The 10,000-nt window shown below is 51.6% G+C and overlaps 1 long non-coding RNA gene across 1 annotated transcript in view; it reads left to right on the forward strand.

Moving 5' to 3' along the window:
• Positions 1-10,000, forward strand: part of LOC139764757 (uncharacterized) — a 360,623-nt gene that overhangs the window by 100,140 nt on the left and 250,483 nt on the right. The gene's annotated exons all lie outside the window — the stretch shown is intronic.

Consider the following 10,000-nt stretch of genomic DNA (forward strand, 5'->3'; position numbering starts at 1 on the left):
TGGTGTGGTGTGTGGTGTGGTGTGGTGTGGTGTGGTAGTGTGGTGTGGTGTGATAGTGTGGTGTGGTGTGGTGTGGTAGTGTGGTGTGGTGTGGTGTGTGGTGTGGTGTGTGGTGTGGTGTGGTGTGGTAGTGTGGTGTGGTGTGATAGTGTGGTGTGGTGTGGTAGTGTGGTGTGGTGTGGTAGTGTGGTGTGGTGTGGTGTGTGGTGTGGTGTGGTGTGTGGTGTGGTGTGGTGTGGTAGTGTGGTGTGGTGTGGTGTGGTAGTGTGGTGTGGTGTGGTGTGTGGTGTGGTGTGGTAGTGTGGTGTGGTAGTGTGGTCGTGTGTGGTGTGGTGTGGTAGTGTGGTGTGGTGTGGTAGTGTGGTGTGGTGTGATAGTGTGGTGTGGTGTGGTAGTGTGGTGTGGTGTGTGGTGTGTGGTGTGGTGTGGTGTGGTGTGGTGGTGTGGTAGTGTGGTGTGTGGTGTGGTAGTGTGGTGTGGTAGTGTGGTCGTGTGTGGTGTGGTGTGGTAGTGTGGTGTGTGGTGTGGTTGTGGTGTATGGTGTGGTAGTGTGGTGTGGTGTGCTGTGGTGTGGTAGTGTGGTCGTGTGTGGTGTGGTGTGGTAGTGTGGTGTGGTGTGTGGTGTGGTGTGGTGTGTGGTGTGGTGTGGTGTGGTAGTGTGGTGTGGTGTGGTGTGTGGTGTGGTGTGGTGTGGTAGTGTGGTGTGGTAGTGTGGTCGTGTGTGGTGTGGTGTGGTAGTGTGGTGTGGTGTGGTAGTGTGGTGTGGTAGTGTGGTGTGGTGTGGTAGTGTGGTGGTGTGGTGTTGCCCAGATAGATGGAGGGAGGTAGGGAAATCCCGATAGATCAGAGGGCGGTGGTAGCATGGAAAGGGGGGGGGGGGGCGGCGCCACAGACAGACAGACACACACACACACACACACACGCACACACACACGTAAGGATGGGCCTCCACAAGTGTAATCTCTCACAGCCTCTCTCTCTCTCTCTCTCTCTCTCTCTCTCTCTCTCTCTCTCTCTCTCTCTCTCTCTCTCTCTCTCTCTCTCTCTCTCCACTCGTCTGTGTAGCAGCGCCCCCCTCCCTCCCTCCCTCCCTCCCTCCCCTTTTCCCATCTCTTTGTCCACCATGAAGCATTAACCACCACTCCCCCCCCCCCCCTTTCCCTCCCTCTCTCCCCACAGCCCGTTTTCTCTGGCCTGGAACCGAGATGCATTAGGTGTTTACTAAGTGCTTTTCTCTGGGTGTGTCCCTCGTTTTCTAAGAAGTTTTCCAGGATCTTGCCAGTTTTTATTCCCTTCCATCCCTCTCCCTCCCTCCCTCCATCTCCCTCCCTCCTTCCCTCCCTCTCCCTCTCCCTCCCTCCCATGGCGTCCTTCTTCAATTAATTCTCTTTTCCAAATATCTTCTTTCTTTACCCGTGTGAGAGTTGAGGTGTCTCTTGTTTTTGGAGTTATTTGAGATGGTGCATGGAACTCGAGCCTAATTGAAGGCCATGTCATTAACGCTATATATATATATATATATATATATATATATATATATATATGTATTGGAAAGGATCACAATTGTGCGCGTGATCAAGATATTCCTCTGAGTCCACGGGGGTAAATGATACACGATTCCCAAGTGCACTTTCGTGTCATAATCACATCATCAGGGGAGACACAAGAGAGAAATATAACAGTCAGTTGATATACATCGAAGAGACGTAGCTCAGGACGCCATTTGGTAAACACACACACACACACACACACACACACACACACACCCATCTCCTGTTTTCTACCGCCCTTGCACCTGGGTTGGATGAGCATCATCCTCACACACCCCCACACCTCACCTTTCCTCACCCCACTCTCACCTCACCTCACCTTACCCCCACCTCACCTCCACCTCACCCTCACCTCACCCTCACCTCCACCTCCACCTCCACCTCACTTCACCTCCACACCTCACCTCACCTTACCCCCACCTTACCTCCACTTCACCCTCACCTCACCTCACCCTCACCTCCACCTCACTTCACCTCCACACCTTACCTCACCTTACCCCCACCTTACCTCACCTCACCCCCACCTCACCCCCACCTCACCTCCACCTCCACCTCACTTCACCTCCACACCTCACCTCACCCCACCTCACCTCCACCTCACCTCACCTCCACCACACCACACCACACCTCACCTCACCTCACCCCACCTCACCTCCACCTCACTTCACCTCCACACCTCACCTCACCTTACCTCCACCTCACCTCACCCCCACCTCACCTCACAACCCCACCTCACTTCACCTCCACACCACACCTCACCTCACCTTACCTCCACCTCCACCACACCTCACCTCACCTCACAACCCCAGCGCCAAAAATTCAGATGCCTCCGAGGCAAGACCTCGTCTTCCCCCTCCTCCCCCTCCTCCCCACCTCCCCCCACCTCGCTAATTGCTTTGAGCATCTGTCTCTGCAAATCTTGCTCCCCTCATCCTCCCCCTCCCCCCCCTCCCCCTCCCCCTCCCCTTGTCGTCACTCTGGCTCACGCTGTGTGTGAGAAGTATCATTCATCGTCGTTTAGTATCATTCATCGTCATTTAGTATCATTTATCGTCATTTATCGTCCTTATCTCCATTCCTCCCCCTCCCCTCCTCTTCTTCCCCTCTCTCCCCCAAGGGGATTCCCCTCTGACGTCCTCCTCATACCCTGGTCGAAGGATGAGTTGTCTTGCCTCACTCATCAGTGAGGAGCCTCATACACACCTACTGTGCCTCATACTCACCCTCATTGGATTATCCTGAATAGTGTGCCATGGGGTCTTTCTAAGACCCCTCACAGTCGTGTATAAGACCCTCACAGTCGTGTATAAGACCCTTAGTCGTGTATAAGACCCTTACAGTTGCTTGTAAGACCCTCATAGTCGTGTATAAGACCCTCACAGTCGTGTGTAAGACCCTCACAGTCGTGTATAAGACCCTCACAGTCGTGTATAAGACCCTCACAGTCGTGTATAAGACCCTTAGTCGTGTATAAGGCCCTTAGTCGTGTATAAGACCCTTACAGTTGCGTGTAAGACCCTCACAGTCGTGTATAAGACCCTCATAGTCGTGTATAAGACCCTTAGTCGTGTATAAGACCCTTACAGTTGCGTGTAAGACCCTCACAGTCGTGTATAAGACCCTCATAGTCGTGTATAAGACCCTCACAGTCGTGTATAAGACCCTCACAGTCGTGTATAAGACCCTCACAGTCGTGTATAAGACCCTCACAGTCGTGTATAAGGTCCTCACAGTCGTGTATAAGACTCTCACAGTCGTGTATAAGACCCTCACAGTCGTGTATAAGACCCTTACAGTTGCTTGTAAGACCCTCACAGTCGTGTATAAGACCCTCACAGTCGTGTATAAGACCCTCACAGTCGTGTATAAGACCCTTACAGTTGCTTGTAAGACCCTCACAGTCGTGTATAAGACCCTTAGTCGTGTATAAGACCCTCACAGTCGTGTATAAGACCCTCACAGTCGTGTATAAGACCCTCACAGTCGTGTATAAGACCCTTAGTCGTGTATAAGACCCTCACAGTCGTGTATAAGACCCTTAGTCGTGTATAAGACCCTCACAGTCGTGTATAAGACCCTCACAGTCGTGTATAAGACCCTCACAGTCGTGTATAAGACCCTCACAGTCGTGTATAAGACCCTCACAGTCGTGTATAAGACCCTCACAGTCGTGTATAAGACCCTCACAGTCGTGTATAAGACCCTCATGGTCGTGTATAAGACCCTCACAGTCGTGTATAAGACCCTCACAGTCGTGTATAAGACCCTCACAGTCGTGTATAAGACCCTCACAGTCGTGTGTAAGACCCTCACAGTCGTGTATAAGACCCCTGACAGTCGTGTGTAAGACCCTCACAGTCGTGTATAAGACCCTCACAGTCGTGTATAAGACCCTCACAGTCGTGTGTAAGACCCTCACAGTCGTGTATAAGACCCCTGACAGTCGTGTGTAAGACCCTCACAGTCGTGTATAAGACCCTCACAGTCGTGTATAAGACCCTCACAGTCGTGTATAAGACCCTCACAGTCGTGTGTAAGACCCTCACAGTCGTGTATAAGACCCTCATGGTCGTGTATAAGACCCTCACAGTCGTGTATAGGACCCTCAGCGCCGCGTATAAGACCCTCAGCGAGACGACGAGGAGCTGAGGGTCGGAGCTGAGAGGCGAGCCAAGAGATACGAGGGTCTCAGGGCCAGCTGTGAGGCAGGGCGATGGGAAGGGGACGTGCCACACGGGCGAGGCCGGTAAGGACGCGACGCCCTTTGGAGAGGCAAGGGCGTCCGTGGTGATGGTGTCCGTACCATCACGGACACTGGGGGGGCCAGAGGGGAGGGGGGGCGCCGGCCCCCACTTGGCCCCCCCCCCCCATCAGTGGGGCCAAGGGGAAAGGGCGCGCCCCCCTTCCCCCTTTCCCTCAGCGTGTCTGGGATCCAGGCAGCCCCACTGGGACTGCTTGGGGAAGGGGGACGTGGTGATGGGCCGAGGGGACATTGGGTGATGGGCGGGCGAGACGATGTGGAGGAAAGGATGAGGGGAAATGGGAGGTGGTGATGGAGTTTTTGAGGATGGTAAGGGGTTTGTATGGGGGGATGAGGGGAAATGGGAGGTGGTGATGGAGTTTTTGAGGATGGTAAGGGGTTTGTATGGGGGGATGAGGGGAAATGGGAGGTGGTGATGGAGTTTTTGAGGATGGTAAGGGGTTTGTATGGGGGGATGAGGGGAAATGGGAGGTGGTGATGGAGTTTTTGAGGATGGTAAGGGGTTTGTATGGGGGGATGAGGGGAAATGGGAGGTGATGATGGAGTTTTTGAGGATGGTAAGGGGTTTGTATGGGGGGATGAGGGGAAATGGGAGGTGATGATGGAGTTTTTGAGGATGGTAAGGGGTTTGTATGGGGGGATGAGGGGAAATGGGAGGTGGTGATGGAGTTTTTGAGGATGGTAAGGGGTTTGTATGGGGGGATGAGGGGAAATGGGAGGTGGTGATGGAGTTTTTGAGGATGGTAAGGGGTTTGTATGGGGGGATGAGGGGAAATGGGAGGTGGTGATGGAGTTTTTGAGGATGGTAAGGGGTTTGTATGGGGGGATGAGGGGAAATGGGAGGTGGTGATGGAGTTTTTGAGGATGGTAAGGGGTTTGTATGGGGGGATGAGGGGAAATGGGAGGTGGTGATGGAGTTTTTGAGGATGGTAAGGGGTTTGTATGGGGGGATGAGGGGAAATGGGAGGTGGTGATGGAGTTTTTGAGGATGGTAAGGGGTTTGTATGGGGGGATGAGGGGAAATGGGAGGTGGTGATGGAGTTTTTGAGGATGGTAAGGGGTTTGTATGGGGGGATGAGGGGAAATGGGAGGTGGTGATGGAGTTTTTGAGGATGGTAAGGGGTTTGTATGGGGGGATGAGGGGAAATGGGAGGTGGTGATGGAGTTTTTGAGGATGGTAAGGGGTTTGTATGGGGGGATGAGGGGAAATGGGAGGTGGTGATGGAGTTTTTGAGGATGGTAAGGGGTTTGTATGGGGGGATGAGGGGAAATGGGAGGTGGTGATGGAGTTTTTGAGGATGGTAAGGGGTTTGTATGGGGGGATGAGGGGAAATGGGAGGTGGTGATGGAGTTTTTGAGGATGGTAAGGGGTTTGTATGGGGGGATGAGGGGAAATGGGAGGTGGTGATGGAGTTTTTGAGGATGGTAAGGGGTTTGTATGGGGGGATGAGGGGAAATGGGAGGTGGTGATGGAGTTTTTGAGGATGGTAAGGGGTTTGTATGGGGGGATGAGGGGAAATGGGAGGTGGTGATGGAGTTTTTGAGGATGGTAAGGGGTTTGTATGGGGGGATGAGGGGAAATGGGAGGTGGTGATGGAGTTTTTGAGGATGGTAAGGGGTTTGTATGGGGGGATGAGGGGAAATGGGAGGTGGTGATGGAGTTTTTGAGGATGGTAAGGGGTTTGTATGGGGGGATGAGGGGAAATGGGAGGTGGTGATGGAGTTTTTGAGGATGGTAAGGGGTTTGTATGGGGGGATGAGGGGAAATGGGAGGTGGTGATGGAGTTTTTGAGGATGGTAAGGGGTTTGTATGGGGGGATGAGGGGAAATGGGAGGTGGTGATGGAGTTTTTGAGGATGGTAAGGGGTTTGTATGGGGGGATGAGGGGAAATGGGAGGTGGTGATGGAGTTTTTGAGGATGGTAAGGGGTTTGTATGGGGGGATGAGGGGAAATGGGAGGTGGTGATGGAGTTTTTGAGGATGGTAAGGGGTTTGTATGGGGGGATGAGGGGAAATGGGAGGTGGTGATGGAGTTTTTGAGGATGGTAAGGGGTTTGTATGGGGGGATGAGGGGAAATGGGAGGTGGTGATGGAGTTTTTGAGGATGGTAAGGGGTTTGTATGGGGGGATGAGGGGAAATGGGAGGTGGTGATGGAGTTTTTGAGGATGGTAAGGGGTTTGTATGGGGGGATGAGGGGAAATGGGAGGTGGTGATGGAGTTTTTGAGGATGGTAAGGGGTTTGTATGGGGGGATGAGGGGAAATGGGAGGTGGTGATGGAGTTTTTGAGGATGGTAAGGGGTTTGTATGGGGGGATGAGGGGAAATGGGAGGTGGTGATGGAGTTTTTGAGGATGGTAAGGGGTTTGTATGGGGGGATGAGGGGAAATGGGAGGTGGTGATGGAGTTTTTGAGGATGGTAAGGGGTTTGTATGGGGGGATGAGGGGAAATGGGAGGTGGTGATGGAGTTTTTGAGGATGGTAAGGGGTTTGTATGGGGGGATGAGGGGAAATGGGAGGTGGTGATGGAGTTTTTGAGGATGGTAAGGGGTTTGTATGGGGGGATGAGGGGAAATGGGAGGTGGTGATGGAGTTTTTGAGGATGGTAAGGGGTTTGTATGGGGGGATGAGGGGAAATGGGAGGTGGTGATGGAGTTTTTGAGGATGGTAAGGGGTTTGTATGGGGGGATGAGGGGAAATGGGAGGTGGTGATGGAGTTTTTGAGGATGGTAAGGGGTTTGTATGGGGGGATGAGGGGAAATGGGAGGTGGTGATGGAGTTTTTGAGGATGGTAAGGGGTTTGTATGGGGGGATGAGGGGAAATGGGAGGTGGTGATGGAGTTTTTGAGGATGGTAAGGGGTTTGTATGGGGGGATGAGGGGAAATGGGAGGTGGTGATGGAGTTTTTGAGGATGGTAAGGGGTTTGTATGGGGGGATGAGGGGAAATGGGAGGTGGTGATGGAGTTTTTGAGGATGGTAAGGGGTTTGTATGGGGGGATGAGGGGAAATGGGAGGTGGTGATGGAGTTTTTGAGGATGGTAAGGGGTTTGTATGGGGGGATGAGGGGAAATGGGAGGTGGTGATGGAGTTTTTGAGGATGGTAAGGGGTTTGTATGGGGGGATGAGGGGAAATGGGAGGTGGTGATGGAGTTTTTGAGGATGGTAAGGGGTTTGTATGGGGGGATGAGGGGAAATGGGAGGTGGTGATGGAGTTTTTGAGGATGGTAAGGGGTTTGTATGGGGGGATGAGGGGAAATGGGAGGTGGTGATGGAGTTTTTGAGGATGGTAAGGGGTTTGTATGGGGGGATGAGGGGAAATGGGAGGTGGTGATGGAGTTTTTGAGGATGGTAAGGGGTTTGTATGGGGGGATGAGGGGAAATGGGAGGTGGTGATGGAGTTTTTGAGGATGGTAAGGGGTTTGTATGGGGGGATGAGGGGAAATGGGAGGTGGTGATGGAGTTTTTGAGGATGGTAAGGGGTTTGTATGGGGGGATGAGGGGAAATGGGAGGTGGTGATGGAGTTTTTGAGGATGGTAAGGGGGTATTTGGGTAAACCCCCTAGGGAGGGAGGGGGATGGGGGGGTAGATCTGTGTCTCATTAGGGAAGGTGAACAGCGGGGAGGGTCTGTGTACCAGTGGGGTGAACGTACTTACCTAACACCCCCAAATCAGCTTACCTTACACTCTAAACCCAGCTTACCTTTCACTCTAAATCCAGCTTACCTTACACCCCAGACCAGCTTACCTTACACCCTCAAACCCAGCTTACCTTACACCCCCAAACCAGCTTACCTTACACTCCAAACCCAGCTTACCTTACACCCCAAACCAAGCTTACCTTACACTCCAGACCCAGCTTACCTTACACCCCAAACCAAACTTACCTTACACCCTAGACCCAGCTTACCTTGCACCTCAGACCAGCGTATCTTACACCCCCAAACCAGCTTACCTTACACCACCAAACTCAGCTTACCTTACACTCCAAACCCAGCTTACCTTACACCCGAAAAACCAGCTTACCTAATACCCCAAACCCTCCTACCTTACACCACGAAACCCAGCTTACCTTACACCACCAAACCCTGCCCTCCCTAACATACATCTTCCTCCAGTACCCACCATTGTAAACAACCCTTTATCTCCATACCTGACTGAGCAGGTATTCCCCTCAAACCCACCTGTATAATCCACCGCTCCGCCAAACACCTGACTGAGCAGATGTTAATCTTCATCGTTCCACTTCGTTAGCACACTCATTATCCCCCACCCCCTGTTGTTTCCTCTGCTCCACAGTGTACAATAAGTCTGTGTCCTTCTCTTTAAGACCAGGTGTTGGTTATCTGTGCCATAATGGCGAGTGTGTGTGTCCTTTAGCCACGCTGGTGGCTGGGAGGTTCATCATGCGGCTGGCACAGCCGCCCAGTTGTATTCCAATCTGTCGTACGGAAATATACTGTTTGGTGCAGCATATCATGTCCTCATCATATTTACGGTTATGACATACCCCAGCATACCCTCTCATGTTTACGTAGATGTGATAGAGTGATATGATAAGTGGCCATATGGGCGTTTCTCCGTTACTCTGCCAGATAGGGACGTTAGAGGGAAAGAAAGGATGATATAGAGGGATAAACAAGAAAGCTGAACTCCGTAGAAAATGGGTCGATCACCAGTGTTGTGGCGTGACGTCATTACCACGTTCTCCCCCGTATAGAAAACGGTTGTGCCTCATAGAAATGGAACTGTGTGTGTGTGTGTGTGTGTGTGTGTGTGTGTGTGTGTGTGTGTTGATGAGGAAGTACAACACATGGTGTTGTACGGAGCAACACTAAAGGGTGTGTGTGTGTGTGTGTGTGTGTGTGTGTGTGTGTGTGTGTGGCTATACACGGTCATCCATCAGTCTTGTGACGCTCCACGGCAGTTGCCAGAGGTTGCCATGGCAACCCATTTGTTTACGTGCGTGTCGACCAGGGTCGTGTAAATATCCCATGTTGTGTCCCAGGTAGAGTGTGTGTGTGTGTGTGTGTGTGTGTGTGTGTGTTATCGTCCCGGGAGGTGGAACGCGTCCTCTCTCGTTGACCACTCGAATCCCTGGCTCGTTAAGCCTCGTTTAACCTCAGCGTAAGCTTCGCGTGCGTACATGCGTACACATACGCCTTCCTAGTCTGTCGCGAGACTTCATATATATATATATATATATATATATATATATATATATATATATATATATATATATATATATATATATTATATATACATATATATATATATATACATATATATATAATTATATATATATATATATATATATATAAATATATAAATTATATATATGTATATAAATTATATATATGAGGTCAGGTCAAGAAGGCCAGACCATTTGTACTCATAGATCATACCGTGCACGAGGTCGCGCCAGGTGACCCCACTTGACCTGACCTCTCTCTCTCTCTCTCTCTCTCTCTCTCTCTCTCTCTCTCTCTCTCTCTCTCTCTCTCTCTCTCTCTCTCTGTGCGAGTCTTTGAAGGGTGAGAGGGTGAGGTGTGAGAGAGGCGCACGTGCGTGCACGCAGGCCACACAGCTGTGTGTAGGGGGGGGGTGTGAGAGAGGCGCACGTGCGTGCACGCAGGCCACACAGCTGTGTGTAGGGGGGGGGGTGTGAGAGAGGCGCACGTGCGTGCACGCA

The sequence above is a fragment of the Panulirus ornatus genome, chromosome 51 (assembly GCF_036320965.1).
Source record: "Panulirus ornatus isolate Po-2019 chromosome 51, ASM3632096v1, whole genome shotgun sequence".
Lineage (NCBI taxonomy): Eukaryota > Metazoa > Arthropoda > Malacostraca > Decapoda > Palinuridae > Panulirus > Panulirus ornatus.